At 44.7% G+C, this 27237-nt stretch overlaps 1 long non-coding RNA gene across 3 annotated transcripts; it reads left to right on the top strand.

The window, feature by feature from the left end:
* The first annotated feature begins 314 nt into the window (after positions 1-314).
* Positions 315-26253, top strand: LOC123384321. Of its 3 annotated transcripts, XR_006595230.1 has the most exons (6): positions 315-658; positions 10000-10374; positions 18599-18685; positions 24328-24441; positions 25173-25249; positions 25965-26253. It is a non-coding gene; the product is annotated as an uncharacterized LOC123384321 (long non-coding RNA). The 3 variants fall into 3 exon arrangements; XR_006595228.1 differs by lacking the exon at positions 18599-18685; XR_006595229.1 differs by lacking the exons at positions 18599-18685; positions 25173-25249.
* The last annotated feature ends 984 nt before the right edge of the window (positions 26254-27237 follow it).

The following is a 27237-nucleotide window of genomic DNA, read 5'->3' as shown; positions in this document are numbered from 1 at the left end:
TCTTCTTTTTTAGTCTGTGGATTTGCCCATTGTTTCGTCATAGTTTGCTTTTCTCAGGTTGTAATTCTCTGCTATTCCGGAAACAACAACCAAACCGCATTTGTTGTTGTTGTTGTTGGTAAAATAATTGGAAGCTTTATTTTAAAATTTTTTTAACATTTATTCATTTTTGAGAGATAGATAAATACTACATCTTTTTTCAAATAAATGTTTATTTATTTTGGAGAGAGAGAGAGGGTCAGGGAGACAGAGTGTGAGCAGGGGAGGGACAGAGGGAGAGGGAGACACAGAATCTTGAGCAGGCTCTAGGCTCAGAGCGGTCAGCACAGAGCCGGATGCCGGGCTCACAGTGAGAACATGACCTGAAGCCCAAGTCGGATGCCTTAACCTACCGAGCCACCCAGGCACCCCATTGGCAGCTTTATTTTTAAGGTTAACACCACCAACAATGCTTCCCATTTCTGGATGCCCATGCTGCTGTTCCTTTCTGAGGTGGTGTCGTTATTGAGCAAGAAGTCCAACTTACTCTCAGGAGAGTAAGGCCCAGCCAGCCCCCAGTGGTTCCAGCCCCAGATGAGCTCCCAGTTGAATTTACCAGTGACCCAGCAAACATCCTGTGGAAGAACTGCCTAGCTGCATCTGGCCATCCCTTGGAATGGTAAGAGATAACAAATCGTTGTTTTAAGCCATTAAGATTTGCAGTGGCAGGACATCTGGCTGGCTTAATGGGTTGAGTATGCAACTCTTGATCTCAGGGTCATGAATTCAAGCCCCACATTGGGCATAGAGCTTATGTTGAAGGAAAAAGAAAAAAAAAGATTTTCCGTGGCCTGTGAAATGGCAATAGATAATTGAAATACCAAACCTTCTAGGATTGGAGTCTGACTTCCCCCTGCCATTATATTATACTTTGCCAACTTCAGAACCCCTGATTGACACACATGTTGGACTTCCTGGACTACCTGCCAGGGCTGTTCTGCCCATCAAACTCCAAGCCCAAGTGCATCGTTTTTTCAACAAACACTGATTCGTATCTATTACTTGAACGACCAAAATGGGCATGGTCTCTGAGTATTCAGAGACACACTCCTAGCCTTCAAGAAGTTTCACAGGCCGAGGAGGACACAGGCAGGAAGATAATGTGCTAAAATTCAGTGTGCTAAGCGCTGAAATAGCAGCACATAGAACCTTGGGGTGGGAGGGAGAAGTCACACTCAGGTAGACTTCATGGAGAGTCTGTGCGTGGTCAGGGGAGTTTCCCAGGCAGGTCACTCCCAGGTTGCCATGATTCTGTGCTGCCCCTGTGGCACTTCTCAGTGCTCCTGCCTGTCCTACCACCCCTGGACCTCCTGCATCTCACCCCTGTAGGCTTTGCCCTCACCAGGGCTGGGCTCTACAGCTGGTGGAGAATTTTAAGCAGGAGAATGGCATGGTGGCTGGTATTAAGGGTAGAGTGGGAGAAACCAGAGACCCAGCAGGAGACAGGAGCTCAGTGATAAGGCAGGTGAAGTGGTTAAGGTGAAAGTCACAGCAGGCAAGGGACAGAGACTGTGCCTAGGATGGAGAGCCTAAGATTCAGAGGTGCCAGGCAATAAGCCCACTGACTCCCAATTCAGTGTTCATTCCACTACTGAGCGAATGAGTTTCTATAAAATGTGTAAAATTTTAAAAAGTTTAAAAAATTTTTTCAATGTTTATTTACTTTTGAGAGAGAGACAGACAGACAGAGCATGAGTGCGGGGAGGGGCAGAGAGAGAGAGAGGGAGACATAGAATCTGAAGCAGGCTCCAGGCTGCTGTCAGCACAGAGCCAGATGTGGGGCTTAAACCCATGAACTGCAAGATCATGACCTGAGCTGAAGTTGGACACTTAACTGACTGAGACAGGCACCTGAGGCACCCCCTGAGTGTAAGTGTACTCTTAAAAGTTCTGGAAGGCACTTGCCAAATTCAATATTGGGAAAGGGGCAGGGACCAGGATTATGTGAGTTGGGCAAAGAAGATTTGTGCTTTATTTATAATGTTCTAATAAAAAAAGGAGAGGGGCTGCCTAGGTGGCTCAGTTGGTTAAGCATCTGACTCTTGATTTCAGCTCAGGTCATGATCTCATTGAGCCCCATGTTGGGCTCTGTGCTAACAGCACGGAGCCTGCTTGGGATTCTCTCTCCCTCTCTCTGTCCCTCCCCTGCTCCTGCTCTCTCTCTCTCTCTCTCTCTCAAAATAAATAAATGAATTAAAAACAAAAAAGAGAAAGACAAATACCATATGATTTCACTCAAATATGAAAATCAAGAAATGAACGAAGGAAAAAAGAGACAAACCAAGAAACAGACTCTTAACTATAGAGAACAAACTGATGTTATCAGAGCAGAGGTGGGTGGGGGATGGGTGAAAGGGGTGATGGGGATTAAGAGGACATTTACAATGAGCGCTGAAGAATGTATAGAATAGTTGAAATACTCTTATACAACTTAAACTAATATAATACTGTATGTTAATTTTAGTGGAATATTTTTAAAGGCAGTGACTTAATTAGAGGTGATATAATTAAATATTTTTTAAAGTTTTCTTTTTTTTTTAGTAATCTCTATGCCCAAGGTGGGGCTCAAACTCACATCCCCAAGGTCAAGAGTTGCACGCATGTTCTACCGACTGAGCCCCAGAAATGATATAATTAAATATTAATTTAAAAATAGAAAATAATGAATTAAAGAGTCCCTGGCTGGCTCAGTTGGTAGAGCATGTGATTCTTGATCTTGGAGTTGTGAGTTTGAGCCCATTTTGGGTGTAGAGATTATTTAAAAATAAAATATTTATTTATTTTTATTTTTTAACTTACATCCAAGTTAGTTAGCATATAGTGCAATAATGATTTCAAGAGTAGAATCGAGTGGTTCATCCCCTACGTATAACACCCAATGCTCATCCCAACAAGTGTCTTCCTTATTGCCCCTTGCCCATTTAGCCCATCCCCCCCCACAACCCCTCCAGCAACCCTCAGCTTGTTCTCTGTATTTAAGAGTCTGTTATGTTTTGTGCCCTTCTCTGTGTTTATATTGTTTTTGCTTCCCTTCCCTTATGTTCATCTGTTTTGTATCTTAAATTCCACATGTGAGTGAAGTCATGTGACATTTGTCTTTCTCTAATTTCGTTTAACATAATACCCTCTAGTTCCATCCACATTGTTGCAAATGGCAAGATTTCCTTCTTTTTGTTTACTGAGTAATATTCCATTGCATGTATATGTGTGTGTGTGTGTGTGTGTGTGTGTGTGTGTGTGTATGTGTGTATGTGTGTGTGTATACAGGCAAATTCACACACACACACACACACACACACCCCACATCTTCTTTATCCATTCATCCATCGATGGACATTTGGGCTCTTTCCATACTTTGGCTATTGTTGATAGCACTGCTATAAACATTGGGGTGCATGTGGAAAATAAAATCTTTAAAAAAAAGAATGAATTAAGGATTTGATTCATAGGCATTGTTACTCCCTCCAAATAATCAGCTCAAACCACTGCTGTCTGAGAGCTGAGAGTGGGAGCTGAGGTCTTGCTTCTGAGTGCCCCTTTATTCTGTGTGAAGCTCCGGGTGGTAGGAGTGTCACTGAGGAAAGGAGGAGACGAGGAGGTCCTGAACCTCCCTTGGCTGGCATGCTCTGTGTGGACACAAGGCCAATCCTGTGTCAGTGCTTCATCATAGCCACCCTAGAGGTGGGTACGATTGCACCTATGTACAGATGGGCTCAGAAGGATCAAACAGTAGCTTAGGATCACACAGCATGCAAGCAGAAGGATTTGAACCCAGGTCTGTCTTATTCAAGGCTGTACTTTCTCCTCTATACCAAGGAGCAAGAGGATAGGCAGGCATGAAATCACTTGAGCGTTTTCAAAGCACACAGGTGCCCACACCCCACCCTCAGAGATTCTAATGCAACTGTTCTCAGGTGGGGCCTGGGCTTTCTAAATTAAAAAAAAAATTTTTTTAAAGAGGTGATTTTATGCTCTGCCAGACTTGAAGACAGTGTCTTAACCAGAGATGGGTTCATTCCTGCCTGAATAGGCCGTCACAGGGTGACCCTTTACCTGTGCCTGTGCTACTGGCGTTCTGTCTTTGTGGACAATGACTTTGTGAGAAGTAAATATTGATCAAACTCTGGGATGCATTTTTGAGAGGTGGCTTGCAAGGCCTGTGTCAAGCTTGGGTTCCCATTTTCTTAGTGTCTTTTATTAGGGATGTGAGACTGTTCTTCAAGAAAAAAAATTACCCTAGGAAATAACCACCAGTAATAATTTAATGAAAAAAATTTAATGTTTATTTTATTTTTGAGAGCGGGGTGTGGAGGGGAGAGAGAACACAAGCAGGGGAGGTGCAGAGAGACAGGGAGACACAGAATCCAAAGCAGGCTCCAGGTTTTGAGCCATCAGCACAGAGCTGGATGCGGGGCTCAAACCCACGAACACGAGATCGTGACCTGAGCAGAAGTCAGACATTTAACCAACTGAGCCACCCAGGTGCCCCACAGGTGCCCCAATAATTGAATGAATTTTAAAGTCAGTGTTTCCCAGCCTCAAGCATTTGGGAATCACCTTCATATTTGCTATATGTAGAGGTTGCTTGTAGGCAACAAGCTTGAGCAATGGAAACTTAACCAAGGCAAAAAGGCCCACAGTGAACAGCAAGCTGAATGCAAACAGGCTCATTAAGGGATCCACCTCGAAATAACCATAGGCCCTAACTGACCAGTTACAACGAACTTCCTAAGATAACCAAAAAATTCCATAGTCTCCCCACTCCCTCACTCTGCCCTACAACTGTGCCCCTCCACCCTAGCCGTCCAGCCCACCGCTCCCCTGTGGTGTATTCAGTAAACTTCTGTGCCTCTCTTCTTTCTCAGGTGAATCCTTTCACTGCCACCCCTTCCAGCCCTGCACTGCGCTGTTGGCCCCCATCCTACTGGGATGCCTCACACTGTCTGTGCATATTGCTACTGCTAATTTACTTAGTACTGTACTTAAATCAATTCCCACTTTGTACACTTAAAAACTTTTATTTTAAAAGATAATTATAGATCATCACCCAAAATGAAAACCAAAAATACTTGCAATAAACACATAACTATTAAAAATAATAGGCAGTATTTACTACTATGAGATCCCTCAAGTCTCATATCTCACGTCCCTCAAGTTGGCTCTGGTGCTGCCTTTCAACAGAGTCTTCCCTTCCCTATCATCCTTTTGTATTTGTTTTCACATCTTTTTTTTTTTTTGAGAGAGAGAAAGAGAGCACATGTGCACTAGCAGGAGAGAGGGGCAGAGAGAGAGAGAGAGAGAGAGAGAGAGAGAGAATCCTAAGCAGGCTTCACACTCAGTGCAGAGCCCGATGAGGAGCTAAATCCCACGACTGACTATGAGATTATGACCTGAGCCAAAATCACTGAACCAACTGAGCCACCCAGGTGCTCCTCCCTGATCCCCTTTTAAACACTGCACACACCCTCACTTTGATTCTTCTCCAGAGCACTCATCACTTTCTCATCATCTACTGTCCATTTACTTTAAAAAGAAAGTTATCTCATGTCCTTCTACTCTAGTGGACACTCTATTGAGGATAGAAATTGCTAAAAAAAACCAAAATTCAGCTGAGTGAAGTTAAATACCAAATTGACTTTATCCAACAATTCATGGGTCAGGCAGCATCCCATCTAGCAAACAGAAAAGAGTTCTAAAGAACTGAACAAAGTGATTTTCATAGTGTCAGGGAGCAAGAATTTCTGTCTTCTCAGAGGTCCTTAAAGTTGGACTAAGAATCAAATTGACAGACAGATTAACAGGAGAGAAAATCAAATTTAATGAGTGTATGTACGGGAAATCCATATAGACATGGAAATTCTGAAGACAGGTAAAATGAGATATATATGTTATTCTGAGCTAAGGAGAAAGAGGTGGGGTCTGTGATTTCAGACAGAAGGAATGCACTTCATGGGGCGATAAGAGCAGATGTTTGGTAATTAGATGTTTGCCCTACCATACAGATGCGTCACTCATAAAATTTATCTCTGCTAATAACTTTTATTCTGGGAAAGACCCCCAGTTTAGATTCTTCTGTATAGTTAAGGGAGGGACAAAAGTTGCTTTTGAGCCCAAAGGGTCTCAAGTGCCTTCAGCTCAAAACAATACAGATGTTAAAGTGGCATATTTGGTAGGGGGAGAGGGAGGACTGTCCTGAACCCCTTCGATAGGCAGAAGGAGGCGTGGCCAAAGAAAAAGCAGATTACCTCATCTTTCATTGGGAGTCGAAAGGGGTCTTGTCAGATGGATTACCTCACTAGTGCTGACCAGGAAATTCCAGATTTACTGGTTTAAGATTATATTCCTGGGAGAGGTTGAAACCGAAGTTAGGTTAGGTATTAAGTCTTGGTTTGCCGATGTGGGGCTTAACACAAGTGACTCCATTTTGAGCCTGTTGGCTCTTTTTCTTTAATAAGACGTTTGCCTGTTTGTTCACCGCTGTGGCCCCGGTGCCTATAACAGTGCTTCACACAGAGTCGGTGCTCAGCAAGTATTTATTAAGTGACTTGAGCAAAGGGTAGACCTGGAGGTAGCCCTTAAAAGTCATCAAAGTCACTAGTCTTCAAACTTAGTTCAAGTGAAATCTGACATGGAAGACCTATATTAGAAGAGACAAAAAGGAACAACATCTGAGTTGTGTCTGCAGATGTCCTGGGGGGTCCCCTCTCCTTGTGTTAGTCTTTTGTGTTTTTTCAACACTACTAAGCAATTCTCAGTGGACACTGATTGGTGTCCTACAGATTTAACTCAATTCTGACAGGATCTGGAGATAGTGTCAGATCCCAGAGGCGAAGTGCTCAAGTTCCAAGAGTCTGTCCCTGCCCTCCCCATTCAGATGCCAATCTAAAGTCCAGGTTATCACCTGTGTTTTTGACCAGCCAACCAGTTATAAATAGGAGGTTCTCATGACCCCTTTCTTGGATTCAATTAATTTGCTAGAGTAGCTCATAGAACTCAGAAAACCAGCTCAGTTACTAGATTACCACTTTATTACAAAGGATATTAAAGGATACAAATGAAAGGCCAGATGAAAGATTCATAGGTAAAGGTCGGTGGGGAGAGGGTGAGAAGCTAACACACTCTCCCCATACCTTCACATGGTCACCAGCCCAGAATCTCATTAAACCCCATCCTGGGTTTTTATGGAGGCTTCATCACTTGGACAGGGTTGAAGTGTCCAAGTGATTTGGGCCATTGGTGATGGGCCATTGGTGATGGGACTGGATGTCCAGCCCCTCTCCTCTCCATGGAGCTTTGGGCTGAAAGTTCCAATCTTCTAATTGTTGGTTCCCTGGAAACCAGCCCCCATCCGCAGGGGCTTTTCAAAAGTCAGCATTAGCATAAACTCAGGTGTGATTGAAAGGAGCTTGTTATGAATAACAAAAGACGCTGCTTTTACCTTTCTGGCACTTACCATTTGGGAAATTCCAAGGGTTTTAGAAGGTCTGTGCTGGAGGACCAAATATCTATTTCTTTTTTTTTTAATTTCCTTTTTTAAATGTTTATTTATTTTTGAGAGAGAGACAGAGCGTGAGTGAGTGAGGAGCAGGAGAGAGGGGGACACAGAATTCGAAGCAGGCTCCAGGCTCTGAGCTGTCAGCATAGAGCCCAATGCGGGGCTCAAGCTCACCGCAAGACCATGACCTGAGCCGAGGTCGGACACTTAACTGACTGAGTCACCCAGGCATCCCCCAAATATCTATTTCTTTTTTTTTTTTTAATTTTTTTTCAACGTTTTTTTATTTATTTTTGGGACAGAGAGAGACAGAGCATGAACGGGGGAGGGGCAGAGAGAGAGAGAGACACAGAATCGGAAACAGGCTCCAGGCTCTGAGCCATCAGCCCAGAGCCCGACGCGGGGCTCGAACCCCCGGACCGCGAGATCGTGACCTGGCCGAAGTCGGACGCTTAACCGGCTGCGCCACCCAGGCGCCCCCCCAAATATCTATTTCTTAATGTAAGCCATGATACCAGACTTTAATGACAGAAAAACAAAGCCCAGATGGGGCGCCTGGGTGGCGCAGTCGGTTAAGCGGCCGACTTCAGCTCAGGTCATGATCTCGCAGTCTGTGAGTTCTAGCCCCGCGTCGGGCTCTGGGCCGACGACTCAGAGCCTGGAGCCTGCTTCGGATTCTGTGTCTCCCTCTCTCTGACCCTCCCCAGTTCATGCTGTGTCTCTCCCTGTCTCAAAAATAAATAAACGTTAAAAAAAAAAACAAAAAACTATAAAAAAAAAAAAAAACCATTAAAAAAAGAAAAACAAAGCCCAGAGAGGGGATATCCTTTCCCCCACATAACTCTACATTCAAAAATAACAGACATAAATAAGCTAGAGTTGCTTTTCTGTTTGGGACTATTGCTTGAAGGCCTAAAGAGAAAAATGAGCACAGCCTAATGGAATGTTCCCTGTACTGAGAATTCTGGTCTCTGCAAAATCCCTTGCTGAACAAGGAGCCGGGGAAGTCGAAATTCTCTGCAAGATCAGATTGACAGTTTCCTGGATTACAGGTGCTGGGAGAAATCTCATTATTTTAGAAGCACTTTGTGCTTATTGCACTCTATAGGCAGATGTTAGAATTCTTCCTTGAGAAAGAATTGATCTTTTGTTTGGGAAAATATTTCAAGAAAACTATTGATTTTGCAACGGGATACCTACTGAGGGGCCAACCTTGCTGTTCTGCTGTTCCTGATTAAGCAACACGGATTTTCAGTTTTACCTAAGTACTCTTTTGTATTTGCCTCATAGATCTTTGCCTTCCAACCTCTATTTAGCACTTTGTTTCAATGGACTTTTTGTACACAGCATATAGAGGGGAGATTGGAAGAGAGAACTTGGCAACAGCCAGGGTGAAAAAGAGCCAGGTATCCAGTAAGATATTCCCAGGTGGGGAACACTGGCCACAGTGATGTCTAATGCTCAGTTTAAAGATCTTGTTCATTCTGTGATGTCACTGCCTTTCCTTTTCCCCCCACATCTTTAGGATCATTGGTACCCCAAGAGTGGGTTGAATGGTGGCTCCCCTAAAAAGATATATTCACATCCTAATCCACAGAACCTGTGAATGTGACCTAATTTGGAAAAAGGGGCTTTGCAGATGTAACTAAGGATTTTGAGATGAGATTGTTACAGGATTTTTTTTTTTTTTACCTTAACAGCTGGGATTTGTTGTCTCGCCTCTTGGAAGAATGAAGAGGCGGACACAGAATGAAATGAATAGCAGACAGGGGCACCTGGGTGGCTCAGTCGGTTGAGCGTCCAACTTCAGCTAGGTCATGATCTCATGGTCTGTGGGTTCGAGTCCCACACTGGGCTCTGTGCTGACAGCTCAGAGCCTAGAGTGTGCTTCAGATTCTGTCTCCCTCGCTCATCGCCCCTCCTCCACTCATGCTCTATCTCTGTCTCCTTCAAAAAATAAACATTAAAAAAAATTTTTTTTTTAATGAGCAGCAAACAAAAGTTTATTACAGTATAAGATTAGTGGGTAAGAATAGCATGAAAGCTCTCTGCAGAGCTTCAAATGTGAATGCCCATGACAATAGGCATGGGACTTTGTTTTATAGGGTATGGGTGGGCCCCTTTCGTCCGCCTCATTTCTTCTCAGGTTCTACCCTTATTGGCTAGGTAACTCTAAATGCCAGTCACTCCTTTTTGATTGTGTGAGGGGTGATGTATGGCCATACTGTTCCTTGTGGGTCATGTGTTTTGTGGTCTACTACTTATTTTTAGTTAGGTCTTTTGTCAAATCCCTGAGGGAAACCTGAGGTGAAGTAGATGTTGTCTGTCACATTCTTAAGAGGAACTTTATGCTTGAGGGAGTTTGATCGAGGTTAGCTTTTCCCAGAAGAAATGTTTTAAAATCTGTGTTTTTCCCCACCCGGGGACCTTTCTGCTGACTGAATCCTATCTTTCCCTATCACAAGATCATCCTGGATCTTCTGGGTGAGCCCCAAATCCAAAGAATGAGAAGTGTCCTGATAAGAAACAGATGAGGGGCATCTGGCTGGCTCAGTTGGTAGAGCATGCGACTCTTGAATTTGTAAATTGGAGCCCATGTTGGGTGTAGAGTTTACTTAAAATCTTGAAAAGAAAAGAAAAGAAACAGAAGAAGAGAAAACAGAGAGAAGAAAGCAAAGAGACGGAGGTGGAGCCAGAGGATGGAATGACATGGCCACAGGCCAAGGGATGCCCCGGGGCCACAGGATCTGAAAGAAGCCGGGAGGGATCCTCTCCTAGAGCTTTCCGAGGGAGCCAGGCCCTGATGTCACCTTGATCTCAGACTTCCGGCCTCCAGAAAGGTAAGAAAATAAGTTTCTGTTGTTTTAAGGCAGCAAGTTTGTGGTTATTGGCTATGGCAGCCCAAGGAAACAAATACACCTCCCAAGTCCTTGTGTCGGTGGAGCCTTGAGAATGAAGGATCAGGCACAGTGAAGGCTGCCACGGGACTTTAATGGGAAAAAAAAATCTTTTACTGAAGATCCCCCAGGAGACAGGAGCAGAGGCTGTGCCTCTCACATCACACATCAGGTACTAATTGAGCTTCTCCATCTGTGCCTTCCCTCACTGCTCACGTCTCTCTCCTCTTCTGCCCAGGGAGCTCTCCTCTGTTTTCCATGCTGGTCAGCCCCGTCCTCAGCTTGCTTCCTGTTCTCAGCTGAACAAGAGTGCCATAGTTACCTGACTAGTGGTTTTCTCTGCCTCCTCCCTTGAGCCCTTGAGAGTCTCATTTTTTGAATTTTCTCCCTGTAACCATCAGGGTCTTTACTAAGGCGTAAGGTCTGAAAGGAACCCGAGTGGATGGAAAGAGGATTCTTTTCACTGACAAGCCCCAGTTCTGGGCTGGGCTCCTCAGGAGACACCTCTCTAGGCTTCTCCGTGGAGACACTGTCTCTACACTCCCCACCCTCCACCCAATAGCTCTCTCTAAAAACTAATGAGGGGCGCCTGGGTGGCTCAGTCGGTTAAGTGTCTAACTTCAGCTCAGGTCATGATCTTCTGATTCACGAGTTTGAGCCCCATGTTGGGTTCTGTGCTGACAGCTCAGAGCCTGGATCCTGCTTCAGATTCTGTCTCCCTCTCTCTGCCCCTCCCCCACTCATGCTGTCTCTCTCTCTCTCTCTCTCTCTCTCTCTCTCTCTCTCTCTCTCTCACAAATAAATAAACATTAAAAAAATAATAAAAAAATAAAAACTAATGAGGTATAAACAAACGACTGGAATACATGAGATAAACCTCAGTACTTCCTGTTATTTCATATTTATCAGAATGAAATGAAATAGTGGATGCAGTGAGGTGTAAACAGGTCCCCGGACGCACGGGGCTGCTCCCCATTTCAGGCAATTTGGAACGTACCGGACAGGAGTGGAGCAGTGCCATGCAACCAGTGGGTGATTGCTCTGGCAACACTGCAATGTGCAATGCGCTGTGGCTTCACAGATTTCCAGTTTGTCCCCACCTGGTGCCTGGCACTTAGCAAGTGCTCGGTACATGTCTCAAGCTGAACTCTGAATCTGGCTTCCACAGGTGATTGGTTCCCACTCAGTACTGCCCTGAGGCGCAGGCAAGGGGGATCCTCTGCTCCAGGCTTATGCCTTAGGGGCCTCGTGCTTTGGAGGGCGTTCCTCAAAGGATGTCCTCTCCTGGTGTCGAACTAGGTGGGGCTAGCAGTGGTATTCAGGCCTGGTACCCTAGACCCAGACCTTATCCTGTGTTAAATCTTGGTCGCCAGAAACACCTCCCTCAGAATTTTCTAAGAACCACTCTGGGGTCTAGGACTGGCTAGGACTGGCAGTGTCATCTAGGTGGGGTTTCCTGCACCTGAACTGGGGGTCCACGTGGGTTCTTGTTCCTCTTTCTCCCCCTCTTTCGAAGTGGTCTCTAACCCTCTACCACACTTAACGGATTTGACCAGATGATCTGAGAAGATCCAGGATCATGACTATGGGGTGTTCCGAGGGTCTCGTGGCTAGGACCTGGCTTCAGAAGGATGGTGTAGGAGCAGATCACTCCTTGTGGCTGGTGTGTTATTTCTTTTGTGGCATCGTGTAAGATTGCGTCAGCTGAATGACGCTGACACGGATTTTAGGTGACTCTCATATCAGACACAGGAAGGGGTTCAGAGCCCTGGTCTATTAATGGTCTACCACTGACCTTTGGGTTTGACGCACAGCTATGGGCCTGTGCGTTGGCTCTTGCCCATTTATGTTCCAACTACAGTGTCACCACTGGTCTGCAGCACCCATGGGTAGTAGGGTAGCAGCAGGTGTCCTTATCCTATGTGCTTTCTTCTGTTGGACCCAGCCCATTCTGCAAGCTTTGGGTCATGTGTCAGTCTTCTGAGTGTAGTCGTGTGCCTGCTTCTTGCTCTACACTGCCGATGGGCCCTTCTTATCAATGTCCCTTCTTGCCTCTGATTGATAAGGCAAATCCTACTCTTCTGGGTTAGCCTTAAACTGAGGACAAGCATTCTTTACACAAATGGTCCTGTTCTTGTTCCACCCGTGGTTCCCTCATCTATGCTCCCTGCCGGGAATGGTGTGTAGCAGGCAGGGGTGAGGTCAACATTGACATAGATCACATTTTGGGAATGCAGTGATTCCAGCTCAAAGAGTTCAAGAGAAGACATGGTCGGACACTATAAAATTCCAAATGGTAAATTCATTGTGACCAGAAACGAATTATCATTCACAGATTTCCCCATACCCTGGGTAAGACTTCTCTCAGTGGCTATCATCAAGGAAGCACTACCTTTTTTTTGTAACAAGACAACCCATCATTTTTTTAAATGTTTATTTATTTTGAGAGAGAGAGAAAGAGGCAAGCAGGAGAGGAGCAGAGAGAGAGGGAGAGAGAGAGAGAATCCCAAACTGTGCAGAGCAGTCAGCGCAGAGCCTGATGTGGGGCTCAATCTCATGAACTGTGAAATCATGACCTGAGCCAAAAATCAAGAGTCGGACATGAGGCACTACCTTTCAGGGAGTCCGTGGAAGCCAATATTGACTGGCTGCACAGTGGATGACGCAGCCCCATGAGTAATGATTGTAACAAGCATTAAATAAATGGTATTAGGGAAATGCAGAAGCAAGATCTATATTGTTTCAGTAGAAACAGGGTCTGAAGAGTATGGCATTTTAAGCCATAACAGTTGATGCCTGTTTTCTCATAGTGGGAGATATAACAGCCTGGAGCAGCACATTTGACAGTAAAGAACAGGAAGAGATGGGTACCACAAAGAATCTCCATGTGTGCTGATTGAACAATAAACATAAGTGCCACTTCCATACCCATTATTCAGAGTCTTCTCAATAATTCACTATATGTCATGTGGGCCCAGGAATTTTATATTTATAGTCAAATTGTTTAGATAGGCAGGGCTCCCCGAAGCATTTGTCAAGGGCCCCATGTGCCCTAGGGACAGTCCTCTTCTTACTTTCAGACACACTGTCTTTCTGGAGCTCACATGTGTACCCTATACCCATCATCCTCCTTCTAGTATTAACACCCTGATTTTCCTCTGAGAATACACTCCACATCATCATCACTCCACATGGAATCTTATGAAACTGAATTTACCCTCCACTCTGGGGATGAAACCTCCTGACTTAGCACATCTCACTCCTCTGGCCCCAACAGTTGGTTCATGGATGGGCACATGGCCCAGCCAAAGCAAATGAGATATAGTGAGACTTGGGATTCTGGAAAGGAGATTCTGTTTCCTGCAGTATGTACAACCTAAAAGTATATAAGAGAGCTGGGTCCTCTACTGCCTTCTTGCTACCATATGAGGCCTGGCACTGAAGCCAGCAACTGAAGAGTCACAGAGAAGAGGTAGAGGGAACTGGGATCTGGTGAGCTCATCTGATCTCCTGATCAAGCTACACCTGAAGCCAGACACACTTGGACTGGGAGCCAATAACGTCTCCTTTTACATGAGCAATTTTAGTTAGATTTCCTATTACTTGCAGCCAGATTAAACCCAAATGATTATCACATCTGCGAGTAGTTGCCTTTATTGCCCGTATGCCAATGACTTTTTATTTATTTTTATTTTTTTAATGTTTTTATTTACTTTTTTTTTTTTTGAGAGAAAGATAGAGACAGAGATAGAGCTCGAGCAGGGGAGGGGCAGAGAGAGAGAGGGAGACACAGAATCCAAAGCAGGCTCCAAGCTCTGACCTGTCAGCACAGAGCCCAACACAGGGTTTGAACCCACGAACAGTGAGATCATGACCTGAGCTGAAGTTGGACACTTAACCGACAGAGCCACACAGGCACCCCATCCCAATGCCTTTTCTATTCCAATTTTTTTGGCTTCCTAACAAAATGGTATCATGAAATATCCATTATCCTCTGCCTGTTTTCTATTTCTGCCTCTTTCCTGCCCTACAACTGAGACTTCTTGACATCTACTGTAGGCTTAGTCCTCTTCCAGTTACCAAAGGGAAATTCTGCCCTAAATTGGAGAAGTCAATAACTCCAGCCCCAGGACAGACTCAACTGAATCATTTTTTTCCCATCCCATAGCCTGTCCAACCTTTCCAGCCTTTCCAGTTTATAACTAGATTCCTCACTCACCAGTCGCTAGGGTCTCAGTACGTCATGTGCCTGAGATTTTTAAACCGGAATAACCAAATAATCCAATTAACAAATGGGCAGGAAACTTGAACAGACATTTCTCCAAAGACATACAGATGGCCAACAGACACATGAAAAGATGTTCAACATCACTCATGCCTGAGGAAATGCAAATCAAAACCACCATGAGATATCACCTCATACCTGTCAGAATGGCTAAAAACAAAATGAAACAAAACATACACAATAAGCAAGTGTTGGCAAGGATGTGGAGAAAAAGGAACCCTCTTGCGCTGCTGATGGGAATGCAAACTGGTATAGCCATTGTAAAAAACATTATGGAGGTTCCTCAAAAAATTAAAAATAGAATTACCATAGCATCCAGTAATTGCACTACTGGGTATTTACCCAGAGAATGTGAAAACACCAATTCAAAAAGATATGCACTCCTATGTTTATTGCAGCATTATTTACAATACCCAAATTATAGAAGCAACCTAAGCATCCATTGATAAGAGAATGGATAAAGAAGATGTGGCATATATATACAATGGAATATTATTCCTATAAAAAGAATGAAATCTTGTCATTTGCAACAACATGGATGGATCTAGAGAGTATAATGCTAAGTGAATTAAGTTGGTCAGAGAAAGACAAATACCATGTGATTTCACTGATATATGGAAATTAAGAAACAAATTTTAAAAAAAGAAACCAAAAAAGAGACTCTTAACTATAGGGAACAAACAGAGGGGATGGAGATGGAGGTATGGGTGAAAGGTGATGGGGAATAAGAGTACATTTATTGTGGGGCCCCTGGGTGGTTCAGTTAAGCGTCCAACTCTCGATTTCAGCTCAGGTCATGATCTGGCAGTTCCTGAGTTCAAGCCTCATGTCGAGCCCTGTGCTGACTTGGGATTCTCTCTCCCCCTCTCTCTCTGCCCCTCCCCAACCTCAAAATAGATAAATAAACTTAAAAAAAAATTTAAAGAGTACACCTTCTGTGATGACCACTGAGGAATGTATAGAATGGTTGAATCACTATATTATATACCTGAAACTAATATAACACTGTATGTTAGCTGTAACGGAATTAAAATTTTAAAGTGTTGAGAGAAAACCCTACCAACCTTGAAATCTGTACCTGTCAAATTATCCTTCACAGCAGAGAAATAAGCCAAAATTGAAGAAATGTGCTGCCGGTCGATATGTCTTGCAGGAAGTATTAAGAGAGGTTCTTTAGACAATGACAATGGTATAGGTCAGAAACTTGAATCTGCATAAAGAAAGGAAAAGCCTTTAGGAAGGAAAAAGTGAAAGTAAAAGAAAAATGTCTTATTCTTAAAAAAGTAAAAAATAAACTGGAAAACCAGAGTGACCTAGTTGCCAGATTGAGGGCACAAATAAGGCCACTCTTCTTAATTTTCCACTCATTCAAATCCTTTCATGCCCTTATTTGTACAAGGGCCAAAATCTCCCTCTTTAGGCTTCCCCTGATCCTTGGATTTTCAAAGCCTAGGGAATAGTTTGGGTTTAGAGCATTGGTCCAGTTCCAATGCCACCCACAGAGAGAACTGGAAACTCTGATCAGTTCACTACATTGTTTCTCACTGCATCACCATGTCAAAGACTGGTCTCTGTTAAAGACTGGTCTCTGGGGGCTCCTGGGTGGCATCCGACTTCGACTCAGGTCGTGATCTCATGGTTCATGAGTTCCAGCCCTGCGTCCGGCTCTCTGCTGTCGGTGCAGAACTCACTTCAGATCTTCTGTCTCCCTCTCTCTCTGCCCCTCCCTCCTTCTTTCTCTCAAAAATAAATAAATATTAAAAAAAAAAAAAAAAAGACTGGTCTCTGTAGTCCCGTGGATGCTTGTCCATTACTGATGGTTATCCTGGCTAGGCTTCCGCATAGCCCTCAGTAGTGCCCCCTTTGGGCTCCTTCAAAGCACTTATCACAATTTAAATTACATATTTGTTTGTTTACCTGCTTATTGTCTGACTCCGCCACTGTATGTAGGTTCCACTGGTGCAGTTTCCATATCTGCTTTATTTACCACCACTGTATTTGAGCAGAATTGGTGCTGAACAAGTATCGCCTAAATCAATGTAAGAATGAAGAAATGCATACATGCATGAATGACTAAGTGAAATGAAGTTTCTGAAGCAATGGAGAGACAAGACGGAAGGTGGTTTCCAGAGATGGAATCTGGACCCACCCCTTTGGAGATGTTCTGAATCCTCACTGCAATATCCAGCTATTTCCCATAACGAATTAGAAAAGGCAGATAAAATGAGACTTTTTTGCCATGCTTTCCCTGTGTATTAGGATACAAGGGGAAGTTCTCACTGTGGCAGTTTTAAAATATAGCCCCCGAATTCTTTGATACTCCTTTTAACTAGTGGTGGGATCTGTATCCCCTCCCGTTGAGTCTGGGCTCTGTAAATGCTTGACCAATGGTAGAAATGATGTACCAGTTTCTAGGCACAGGCCTTAAACTCAGTTTCTACTTCCTGTCTTTTGGAGCTCTCATTCATGAAACCCAGCCACCCATGCTGTGAGGCAACCCAAGGAGCGTTGAGAAGACGTCCACATGGAGAGGAACTGGCAGCCAGCACCAACTTGCCAGCCATGTGGGTGAGCCCTTGTGGAAATTGGTCCACAAGACTCAGTGGAGCTGTCCCAGCCAACACTGCATAAGCAAAAGTGAGCTGTCCCTCCTGAGCCCTGTTCAGGTTGTAGGCTCATGAGAAAAAATACATGATTTCTGTCTCAAGCCACTATATTTTGAGTGTTTGGTTATGCAGCAGTTATAACTGGGACACTCACGAAACTTCAGCTTGTACTCTTCCATAATGTAGTTTGACTCAGTTTCCCTGTTCCATATACCAGCTCCCCTTCTGGGCCTGTATCCTTGAGAGGCAGCTTGCATCTGATCCCATCTATGGTGTGGGGAGGGGGGCTCTTTCTGTTCCCTATGTCTCCAGTCCTGAAGGAGGATTGCTTAGCCTGTGAAACTACCACCTGCCTGACCTCTCTGGCAGCCCATGCTGAGACCTTGAGTGTTTCATGGTAGACTGGCTTTGGAGCTTAGGAATGAAATGTGGGTGTCATTTTAAGCCAGTTCCCAGCCCTCTTATTCCCATGGCTGTATTCGTCAACGCTTTGGCAGAGAACTAAAGCAGAGAATTTAGCAGAACTTAGCAGAGGTGGTCTGTCGGTTGGGGAAGCTATGTGCTAAGTTCAATCACCGCATTTCTTGTCGTGCCCTGTCGCTCTGTGCGGATGCAGACTCTAGACTCGGGGGAACCATCTCTGAAGCCTCTAAATGATTCTGAAACATGTTTAGATGCCGTTTAGCCGCTTGGATGAACCAGTGACTGCCTCGTTAATCTGACAAACTGTTGCAAACAACTTGCTTGCTTCCCTCCTCCTGGCATTGGGCACCGGCAGCCTCCTTACCTTGAGGACACTTTAAATTGTAGGAGGCTAAGGAAGCTTGGTTGTGGAAGCAGACAGATGTGAATTCAAATAGCAGCTTCATGAGGTGAACCTCTCACATTCCTGTGATCTTGGGCAGGGAATGTCACCTCCCTGATGCTAGGTTTTCACATCTGTTCATGGGGATAATGCCAATTTCAGAAAGTAGCTAGAAGGAGTCAACGACCTACATTTTAGCTGGGTCTGCCAGCCCTTTGAGAATGACCCAAGATAGGTTCCAATCTCCCATTTGCCCTTTTTTGCAAGTTCATACTTAATAAGTACTCAGAACAATGTCTGTTAGAAAGTGCTAGAGAAGGTCCTGTGGATTGTATGGATCACTTTTGTGCACCTTCGACTCCAGGCTTCTGGTACGTCTGTTTGGAAAGATGGTGAGGTTCAGTGGTTAAGAGTGTGGACTCTGGGCACGAACTTTCTGCGTTTGAATCTTGGTTCCAATACTTACTCTAGGTATGATCTTGGATGAGCTAACCTCTCTGGACCTCAGTTTCTTCATCTGTAAAATGGAGATGATAATAATAACACCTGTCTGTTAAGGTTGGTATAAAGATGAGGTGAGTTCATTGTATGTAAAGCACCCAGAACATAGACCTATATAAGGTTAGCTGTTACAATTCTGCACTATGTTAACCACATGTGACTTCTCACCCCTTCGTTAATTCCCACACATCAACTCCCACACAAAAATCTTTTTCTGTGGGGGTGCCTGGGTGGCTCAGTTGGTTGAGTGTCCGACTCATGATTTTGGCTCAGGTCATGATCTCAAGGTTTCTGAGGTGGAGCCCTGAGGTGGGTTCTGTGCTGGCCACATGGAGCCTCCTTGGGATTCTCTCTGTCCCTCTCTCCCCTGCCCACTGCCCCTGCTCATGCTTTCTCTCTCTTTCTCTGAAAATAAATAAACTTAAAAAAAAAAAAATGTGTGTGTCTGTGTGTGTATAGTCTCAGGGCTCTACCAAAGCATTTGGATGCAATGGGTAGAGTTAATTTTCTAAATGACTGGAAAAAAAAATTTGCCAAGATATGCATCCATATCTAGCCTGATCATAGACACTGGAAAATTAGCAAAGCGAGAAGAGTTTTTTTCTGGGTGTGTTGTTTGTTTTTGTTTTGCTAGAAGACTTTTTTCCCCACCATTCATGTAATTGATAAGACCAGCTTACCATTGGTGTCAATGCCTGTTAACAATTATACATGTAACCCAGATGTACCCTTAGAGTCTCTCACCATGGGTGATCTCAGTAAGATTGACTTGATTCCATGTTCACAGTCTATGGGTCCACAGAGCACTCTCCAAGAGTTTGAAATCTCCAGAGAGCTCACATGCTCAGTAACATGTGCCTCTAGGGGCCCGGTTCTGGCATGAATCTCTGTGACCCAGATGTGAACCACACCTGGTCCACACCTGGACACTGTGTGTCTGCCACACACCTGGGCAAATAACCACCCAAATCACAGAAAGCATTCATGGGTATAATTAGATTTTTTTTCTCAGTTGGTAAAAAATTTTAAATACACAAAAGAGCAGAACATAATCTAACAGACACCCATGCCCTCTAACTCTCAGAATTTAATGTTCTCATTTTATCATCTGCTTCATTTTATAGTATTTGCTGTTTTTAAACTAGTAGGGTTAAAAGTGAAATCTCTGTACACGTCCCTCCCCAGAGGAATTCACCATCAGGAATTTGGTGTCCTTCCAAATCGTGTTTTTATAATTTTACTGCATGTAATGTATCCATAAATGCTTATCACACTGTTTTGCGTGGACTTAAAGTGCACAAAAGGGGTGCCTGGCTGGCTCAGGTAGGTAGAGTATGCAACTCTTGATCTTGGGGTTGTAAACTTGAGCCCCAAGTTGGGTGTAGAGATTACTTAAAAATGAAATCTTTAGGGGCATTTGGATGGCTCAGTCAGTTAAGCATCTGCCTTCAGCTCAGGTCATGATCTCCTGGTTTGTGGTTTCGAGGCCTGCATCAGGCTCTGTGCTGACAGCTCAGAACCTGGAGCTTCCTTTGGATTCTATGTCTCCCTCTCTCTCTGCACCCCCCCCCCCCGCTTGTGCTCTCTCTCTCTCTCTCTCCCTTTCTTTTTTTTTTTTTCAACGTTTATTTATTTTTGGGACAGAGAGAGACAGAGCATGAACGGGGGAGGGGCAGAGAGAGAGGGAGACACAGAATCGGAAACAGGCTCCAGGCTCTGAGCCATCAGCCCAGAGCCCGACGCGGGGCTCGAACTCACGGACCGCGAGATCGTGACCTGGCTGAAGTCGGACGCTTAACCGACTGGGCCACCCAGGCGCCCCTCTCTCTCCCTTTCAAAAAATAAACACTAAAAAAATAAAATCTTTAAAAAATTAAATATAAATAAAATGCACAAAATGGTATTGTGTTTTATTCTCTGCAACTTGCCTTTTTATGCAATGTGTTTTGAGATCTATCTTTGATGATACATATAGATATATATATTAGTATAGATATTATTATTATTTTTTTAATGTTTATTTTTGAGACAGAGAGAGACCGAGCACGAATGGGGGGAGGGTCAGAGAGAGAGGGAGACATAGAAACTGAAGCAGGCTCCAGGCTCTGAGCTGTAAGAACAGAGCCGCAAGACCATGACCTGAGGCGAAGTCGGACACTCAACCGACTGAGCCACCCAGGCGCCCCTAGTATAGATATTAGATATTAGTTCATTTATATTAACTGGTACCTAGCATTTTATTTTAAATTCATCTACCTAAAGTACTACTTGTAGACAGCTGAGGTTTTTCGAAATTTCCTGTATTTGTTGCAAAGACCAAACATTCTTGTACATGTTTCCTGGTGCACATGTGCAAGAGTTTCTCTGTAAAAACCCAGGAGCAGAATTGCCAGGTAAAAGGGCATGTGCATTTTGTGCTTCACCAGATAAATACTACCAAACTGCTCTGCAATTACACCGCTGCTAGCAGAGTGGGAGGGTTCCTGTACTGTAAGGAGATTTTTCTGAAGATTGGATGGGATGCAAATAAACAGAAAGTGGTTACATCAAAGAAATGCAGAGAAGTTTAAAAGAACTATTAGGTTCATCTGTGCTTAATTGTCTTTCTGCCATCCCATCTCCAAGCATACAGAGCCACGCCCATTGAGAGATTCCACCTGCTGCTTCAACTCAGATTGTTTCTAGTCACACACCATCTTGCTGACAACTTTCTCGTCCTTATTTCACTTCCAGTCCCATCTTTCTACCCCTTCACAGGGGCAAAAAATAAGTTTTTGCTGGGACGCCTCGCTGGCTCAGTCAGTGGAACATACGACTCTTGATCTTGGGGTTGTGAGTTTGAGTCCTATGTTGGGTGTGGAGATTACATTAAAAAAAAAAAGTCCTTCTCATTTTCTCTTGGAAAGCTATTTAATCATCCCTTGTGTTGCTTAGGGCCAGATGCTCCTGTCTCCACAATTTTACTTTCTATCTTATTAAGGTCGTTAAAAGGTTCTGATAGCAATTCCAATGTTGGGAGACAGTTCTGACATTATCTACCTGGAAATCAGATTCTACAGGTTAAGGAATCAGTCCTACAAGGCTGCTCTTTCCCTCCATTTCAGCCACCACTCACAAGCCTGGGTTGTTACTGTACCTTTTTTTTTTTTTTTTTTTTTTACTCTTTATTTTTGAGAGAGAGAGAGAGGGACAGAGTGTGAGCCAGGGAGGGGCAGATAGAGAGGGAGACACAGAATCTGAAGCAGGCTCCGAACTGTCAGCACAGAGGCCGACACTCGAACTCATGAACCGCGAGATCACGACCTGAGCCCAAGTCGGATGCTTAACCAACTGAGCGACCCAGGTGCCCTGTTATTATTTATACTTCTGACAGACTGGCTATAAATCAGAGGTTCCCACAACCTCCTCCTCAGGTTTGATTAATTTGCTAGAGCAGCTCACAGAACCAAAAGAACTGTTTTATTTACTAGATTACTGGTTTATTATAACAGGACAGCCAGGTGGAAGAGATGCACAGGGCAAGGTACAGGGAAGGGGCGCGTAGCTTCCACATCGTCTCCAGGTGACCTTCTCTCCCAGTCTCCCTGTGTTCGCTAACCCGGAAGCTCTCCGAACTCCATCCTGTTGGGATTTTTTGGAGGCTTCATCACAAAGGCATGTTGGATTAAATCATTGGCCACTGATGATTGAACTCAATTTCCAGGTTTTCTTCCCTGTCAGGAGGTCAGGGGATGGGACTGAAAGTTCTAACCCTCTAATCACGTGGTTGGCTGCGCGGGCAACCAGCCCCCATCCTTAGTTGCTTTCCTAACGTCACTTTGTTAACATAACAAAGGACACTTTATCACTCTGAATACTTAGGAAATTCCAAAGCTGTTGGGGAGCTGTGAGTCAGAAAAGGGGATAAAGATTAAATATATATTGCTTATATAACAAATCACAATATCACAGGTGGTTTCTCAAACACAGTTCTCTCTTGTATCATTTAGGAATTGCTACATAACAAACTGCTCCAAACTTAACTGACTTAAAACAACACTATTTCTTAGGTCATGATTCTCTGCTTAGCAATTTGGGGTGGGCCCAGCTAGGTAGTATTTTGGATTTGGCTATGTTCATTCATACATTGTGGTCAGGTGGTGGCTCTGCTTCTGGGGGTGGTTGACTGTCAGCTGGGGAACAGCACTGACTTGGCCACTTGTTTTTCATACTCCAGCAGTCTAGCTTGGGCTTGTTTTCATGGTGGTGGTAGCGCTCCAAGAGTGAGAATAAAAACATGCAAGACCTGTAGAGGCTCAGGCTCAGAACTGCTACAATATTACCTCTGCCTCATTCTGTTGACTAAAGCAAGTCACAAGGCCAGTCTTGTGGAGATCCAAGGAGTGGAGAAACAGAAAGTCTTGTTTGGAGAAGCTGCAAAGTCACATTCCAATGGGCCTGGATGGGGGTGGGGGCAGGTTGGGTTCTCTGGAAAACAGACTCTGAGATCAAGATTAGCATGCAGGAAGTTATTTAGGGATTGCTCTTGGGATGGACACTTGTGGAAGAGAGAGGAAGGAACAGGATAGAGCAGAGGGAGAAGCCTGAGCTACCAATGTCAGAACAAAGGCTTCAACTGACCTCATGGGAAACTCTTCAAAGTTGTCCTGAGTTGGGGCAAGAGGACCAGGCTCCTATACTCCCAAGTTGATCAATCATTGTATGTTGGCTGCCTCAAAAAGACAGCAGGTAAGGAAATTCCCAAAGAAGGTTTACAACTAGAGGTCATCTGCTGACAGCACTTCGAGCCGAGCAGCTAGTGGATTAAATCCTTCATTCCTAAGAGCAGGGGTGTCCCTGTGTGGAATATCAGAGTTCACAACACTACCACATCTTCCTAAGAATTCTCTTTTTCCCCCGTTATTATTAAGTAAGCTCTATGCCCAATGTGGAGCTTGAATTCACAACCTGCCCCCCAAGATCAGGAGTCAATGCTCTAGGGACTGAGCCAGCCAGGTACTCTTGTAATGCTAATTTTTGTGATAAAATGAAGCTGGTGTCTATCTTGTCAGTTCAGATGGAAGAATGAACACTGGAGGTCACATCACCCCCAGACACGGCAGGACTGGCCAGGGAATTAATAGGTCTACGCTCAATGGATGGGAATGCTTGCTCATCTTTCACAGGAAGCTGTAGGACAAGTAGTTAATCAGCACTAATGAAATCTCTAACATACAGAACAAAGATTTTCTCAGATTCCAAGTCTTTTGAGATGGAATAGACTTCTGGGGCACGAGGCAAAGCAGCACCAGAAATTAGTAAGTAATACCAGCTTATATGGCTTTATGGGCCTCCAATCAACAGCGTCTACCTTTTCAGGAGACCCCTGCCCCAAAGTTTGTCCTTGAAAACCCTCACTTGCAAGCCATCAGAGGGTTCAGAACTTTTGAGCATTAGCTCCCTGTTCTCCTGGGTGGTGCCACATCAGCTGATTGCCTATCTGTGTTCATGGCAAAAGCTCAGTGTCAGTTTTTATTGGCTTACTGCGCATCAGGTCGACAAATTCTCATTTGGTTTAGTTACAACAGTTGTCACTTGTTATATATGTATCCGTTAAACATTTGTAATCGCTTATTGAATGTGTTTCATAAGCTATGCATAGATTTTATATGAAGGTCCTTTGAGCACAGTCTTCATGGTTTCATTGCTCCTTCATCTAGGTCACCCACTGAAAACTTAAGGAATGAAGAGAAACTTTGTTTTGTTCCATCAGAAATCTGGGCGAGAATAATTTCAAACCATGCTGACAAAGGAGTCATCAAATTGCTGTTAAGGTAGAGATGTGACGTCGTTCTTTACAGTAGGAGGAGAGGGAGAGGCTAAGGTCTGGGTCATGGAGCAATGATCACTCAGAGGGGAATGAGGAAGCCAGGATGGGAATTTGGCTGGAGGATCAAGCTGTGAGAGGGAAAAGAGAATGAATGAGGCACCAAAGAATAAAGAACTAGCCCCAACAGGGCAGCCCTTGAGATCTGGGCAGATGTTTTATACCTTGAAAAGGCAAGTTGCTGTTATGGTAGAATTCCGGGGGCATCACCAAATCAGAATTTGGAGAGCTGGATGGAGAACTCTTCCCACCTGCAGCAAAGGAGAATCCTTGTGAGCACATAGAGACAACTGCTTTTTGGAAACAAAGGCATTGACCTTTATATGGAGGTTGACATGGGGACACACAGAGCAGCCAGAAAGGAGGAGATTACAGGAGAAGTGGTTAGCAGTAAGGCCTGAATGAACCATAAAATGTGAGGGCCCTCAATTTACAGTGGAGAAACCAGTTAAATGATGGGACTGAGATCACACCACAGTTGTTGTCCATTTTTAGCTTTCCAGATCTACCCTTCACCTTCCTCTTCCTGGGGGCTGTGCCACAGAGGCTCACCTCTATGGATTATGTCAACAGGAGCCTTTACTCTTTGGCTTCCTGTTGGGTTTGCCCAATGTCAGGTGCCTGCAGGAGACTAGAGGATAGGAAGGAAAGAAAAATGAGGGTATTTCTTCCCCCAAGGTCCCTTTGCACTGGGGCCATGGACTGGAGCCATTCTAGGAGACCCCTTCTACAACTTCAGCTGTTTTCACATTCCCGTAAGTATCCCCACTCCTTGCCCCTTCAGGCCTGGAGTCTTAATGCCCCCCAACTGTTGCAATCTCTGGGGTGCTTCCCCATCCCTCACTTGTTTTCCGTGACCCTTCTTGAGCCTTTATAAATTCTTTATTCTCCTTATTTCAGTTGAGTGTGCCATCTCTTTCCTAATGCAACCTTGACTTGAGCTATCTAGTTTAAAAGTTTTCATTTATAGTTGCCCCTCTTGACTGTCCAGACTCAGAAACCCATACTTGTGCCTGGAGAATTCGCCATCATATGAGTCTTAGTAGGAAGTAGAACTCACTTCCCAATGTAGAATGTGGAGGAAGTGCTAACTATTTGCTTTCCCAACCTCCCTTGCAACTAGGGTTTGGGCAACTAGGCTCAGGCAATCAGAGGGACGCATTAGACTTTGAATGAGGAGCAAGTGATACAAAGACCCAGGGAGAGTGGAGAATGGAGAGGCCTAATCTAGTGATGGTGGCTAGAGAAGCAACCGTCTCTGGGGCAGCCTAGGTGGTAGGGCCCATGGCAGTCACTAGTGTCAGGTGTGGAGCTTTAGCAGGGTCAGATGGGCAAGCTGAAGGGTCCGGTACTCTGCGGTGGGGCAGCGGGTTCTCGCCAGACTAGCCTGTGTCTCTGCCTCTGTGGTGGCCAGGTCTGGTTCTCTAGCCTTCCCAGTGGTGCAGAGGCTTTTTGGTGTCTTTTCCACAGATTTCCTTTTCTGCGTAAATCTACCAGAATCAGTTTCCAGTGCTTGCATTTGTGAATCCCAACTGGTGGAGGTTTCCTTGGAACCCAAGTGTGGAGCACATCCAGGCCTCACCAGGAACCAGAAAAACAGCCCTCGCCATGCTACTTGGCTCAGAGTGACCATCAATAATTGTTGCTATTGGGGCACGTGGGTGGCTCGGGCGGTTGAGTGTCCGACTTCGACTCAGATCGTGATCTCGTGGTCTGTGAGTTTGAGCCCGGCATCAGGCTCTGTGCTGACAGCTCAGAGCCTGGAGCCTGCTTCGGATTCTGGGTCTCCTTCTCTCTCTGCCCCTCCCCCACTCATGCTCTGTCTCTCTCTATCAAAAGTAAATAAACATTACAAATTAAAAAAAATAATTGTTGCTATTGTTATCTTCAGCAGCAGCATTTTATCATCATCATGATTCAGGGCCTTGCAGAGAGTAATCAGAGCAGATGTCTAAACTCAAACACCTGGAGGAGCCAGGCAGGCAACAGGAATAGGTGAGGTGGAGCCATGCATAAGAATACCGTGGGGCCAGGTGAGGACTATGGAACCCCGGGAGGGTGCGTGCCTGTCTAGAGGGAACAGCTACTTCTCAGCAGCAGCCTTTTTTGCCGCATGGAATGGGAGCCCAGTGATACCAGACTTTCCACTGTTTCAAGAGAAGCCAGAAATCTGGATTTTTATGGGAAGCATGATGTTTTCAGTTATCAGTAATCTAAAAAAATGCTGAATAGGCCAAACAAACCCTCCCAGGGCCATGATGGGCTGCAGATGCCAGTCTGTGTGTTCTGAATGTAAATCTCTGGGTCCAGTTGAAATTCTCAGGGAGAGAATCCAGCTGGGTCAGATTTCTTCCACTTACTCAGTTAGCTATGGCCATGATCCACTGCCCACTCAGCAGGGAACGTGGTGAAAACACTGAGAAGCGGGTGTGGGCAGGAATGTGCTGAGAGAAGAGTGGGCCGGAATGTCTCTCAGAGAAGAGAGGCAGGCACTGAGGAGCTTCCCTTCCCCAAGAGTTGCTTCTCTGTGGATAACAGGGACACCGAAGGCGGATACATCAGGCATATGATAAGCTCCAGTAACTGCAAACTTAAGATACGGCTTGTTTACCTTACATAAAAATGTGTCTGGAAAAAAAATATGTCTGGAGGAGGCAGAACAGGGCTGGTACAAAGGCCCAGATATACCTACATGATTCCAGACTCTGTCTTCTCACACTCCACGGTAGCACGTAGGCTTTTG

The sequence above is a fragment of the Felis catus genome, chromosome A3 (assembly GCF_018350175.1).
Source record: "Felis catus isolate Fca126 chromosome A3, F.catus_Fca126_mat1.0, whole genome shotgun sequence".
Classification (NCBI taxonomy): Eukaryota; Metazoa; Chordata; class Mammalia; order Carnivora; family Felidae; genus Felis; species Felis catus.
The sequence above is the reverse complement of the archived record's forward strand: the minus strand, read 5'-3'. Positions and strand labels throughout refer to the sequence as shown.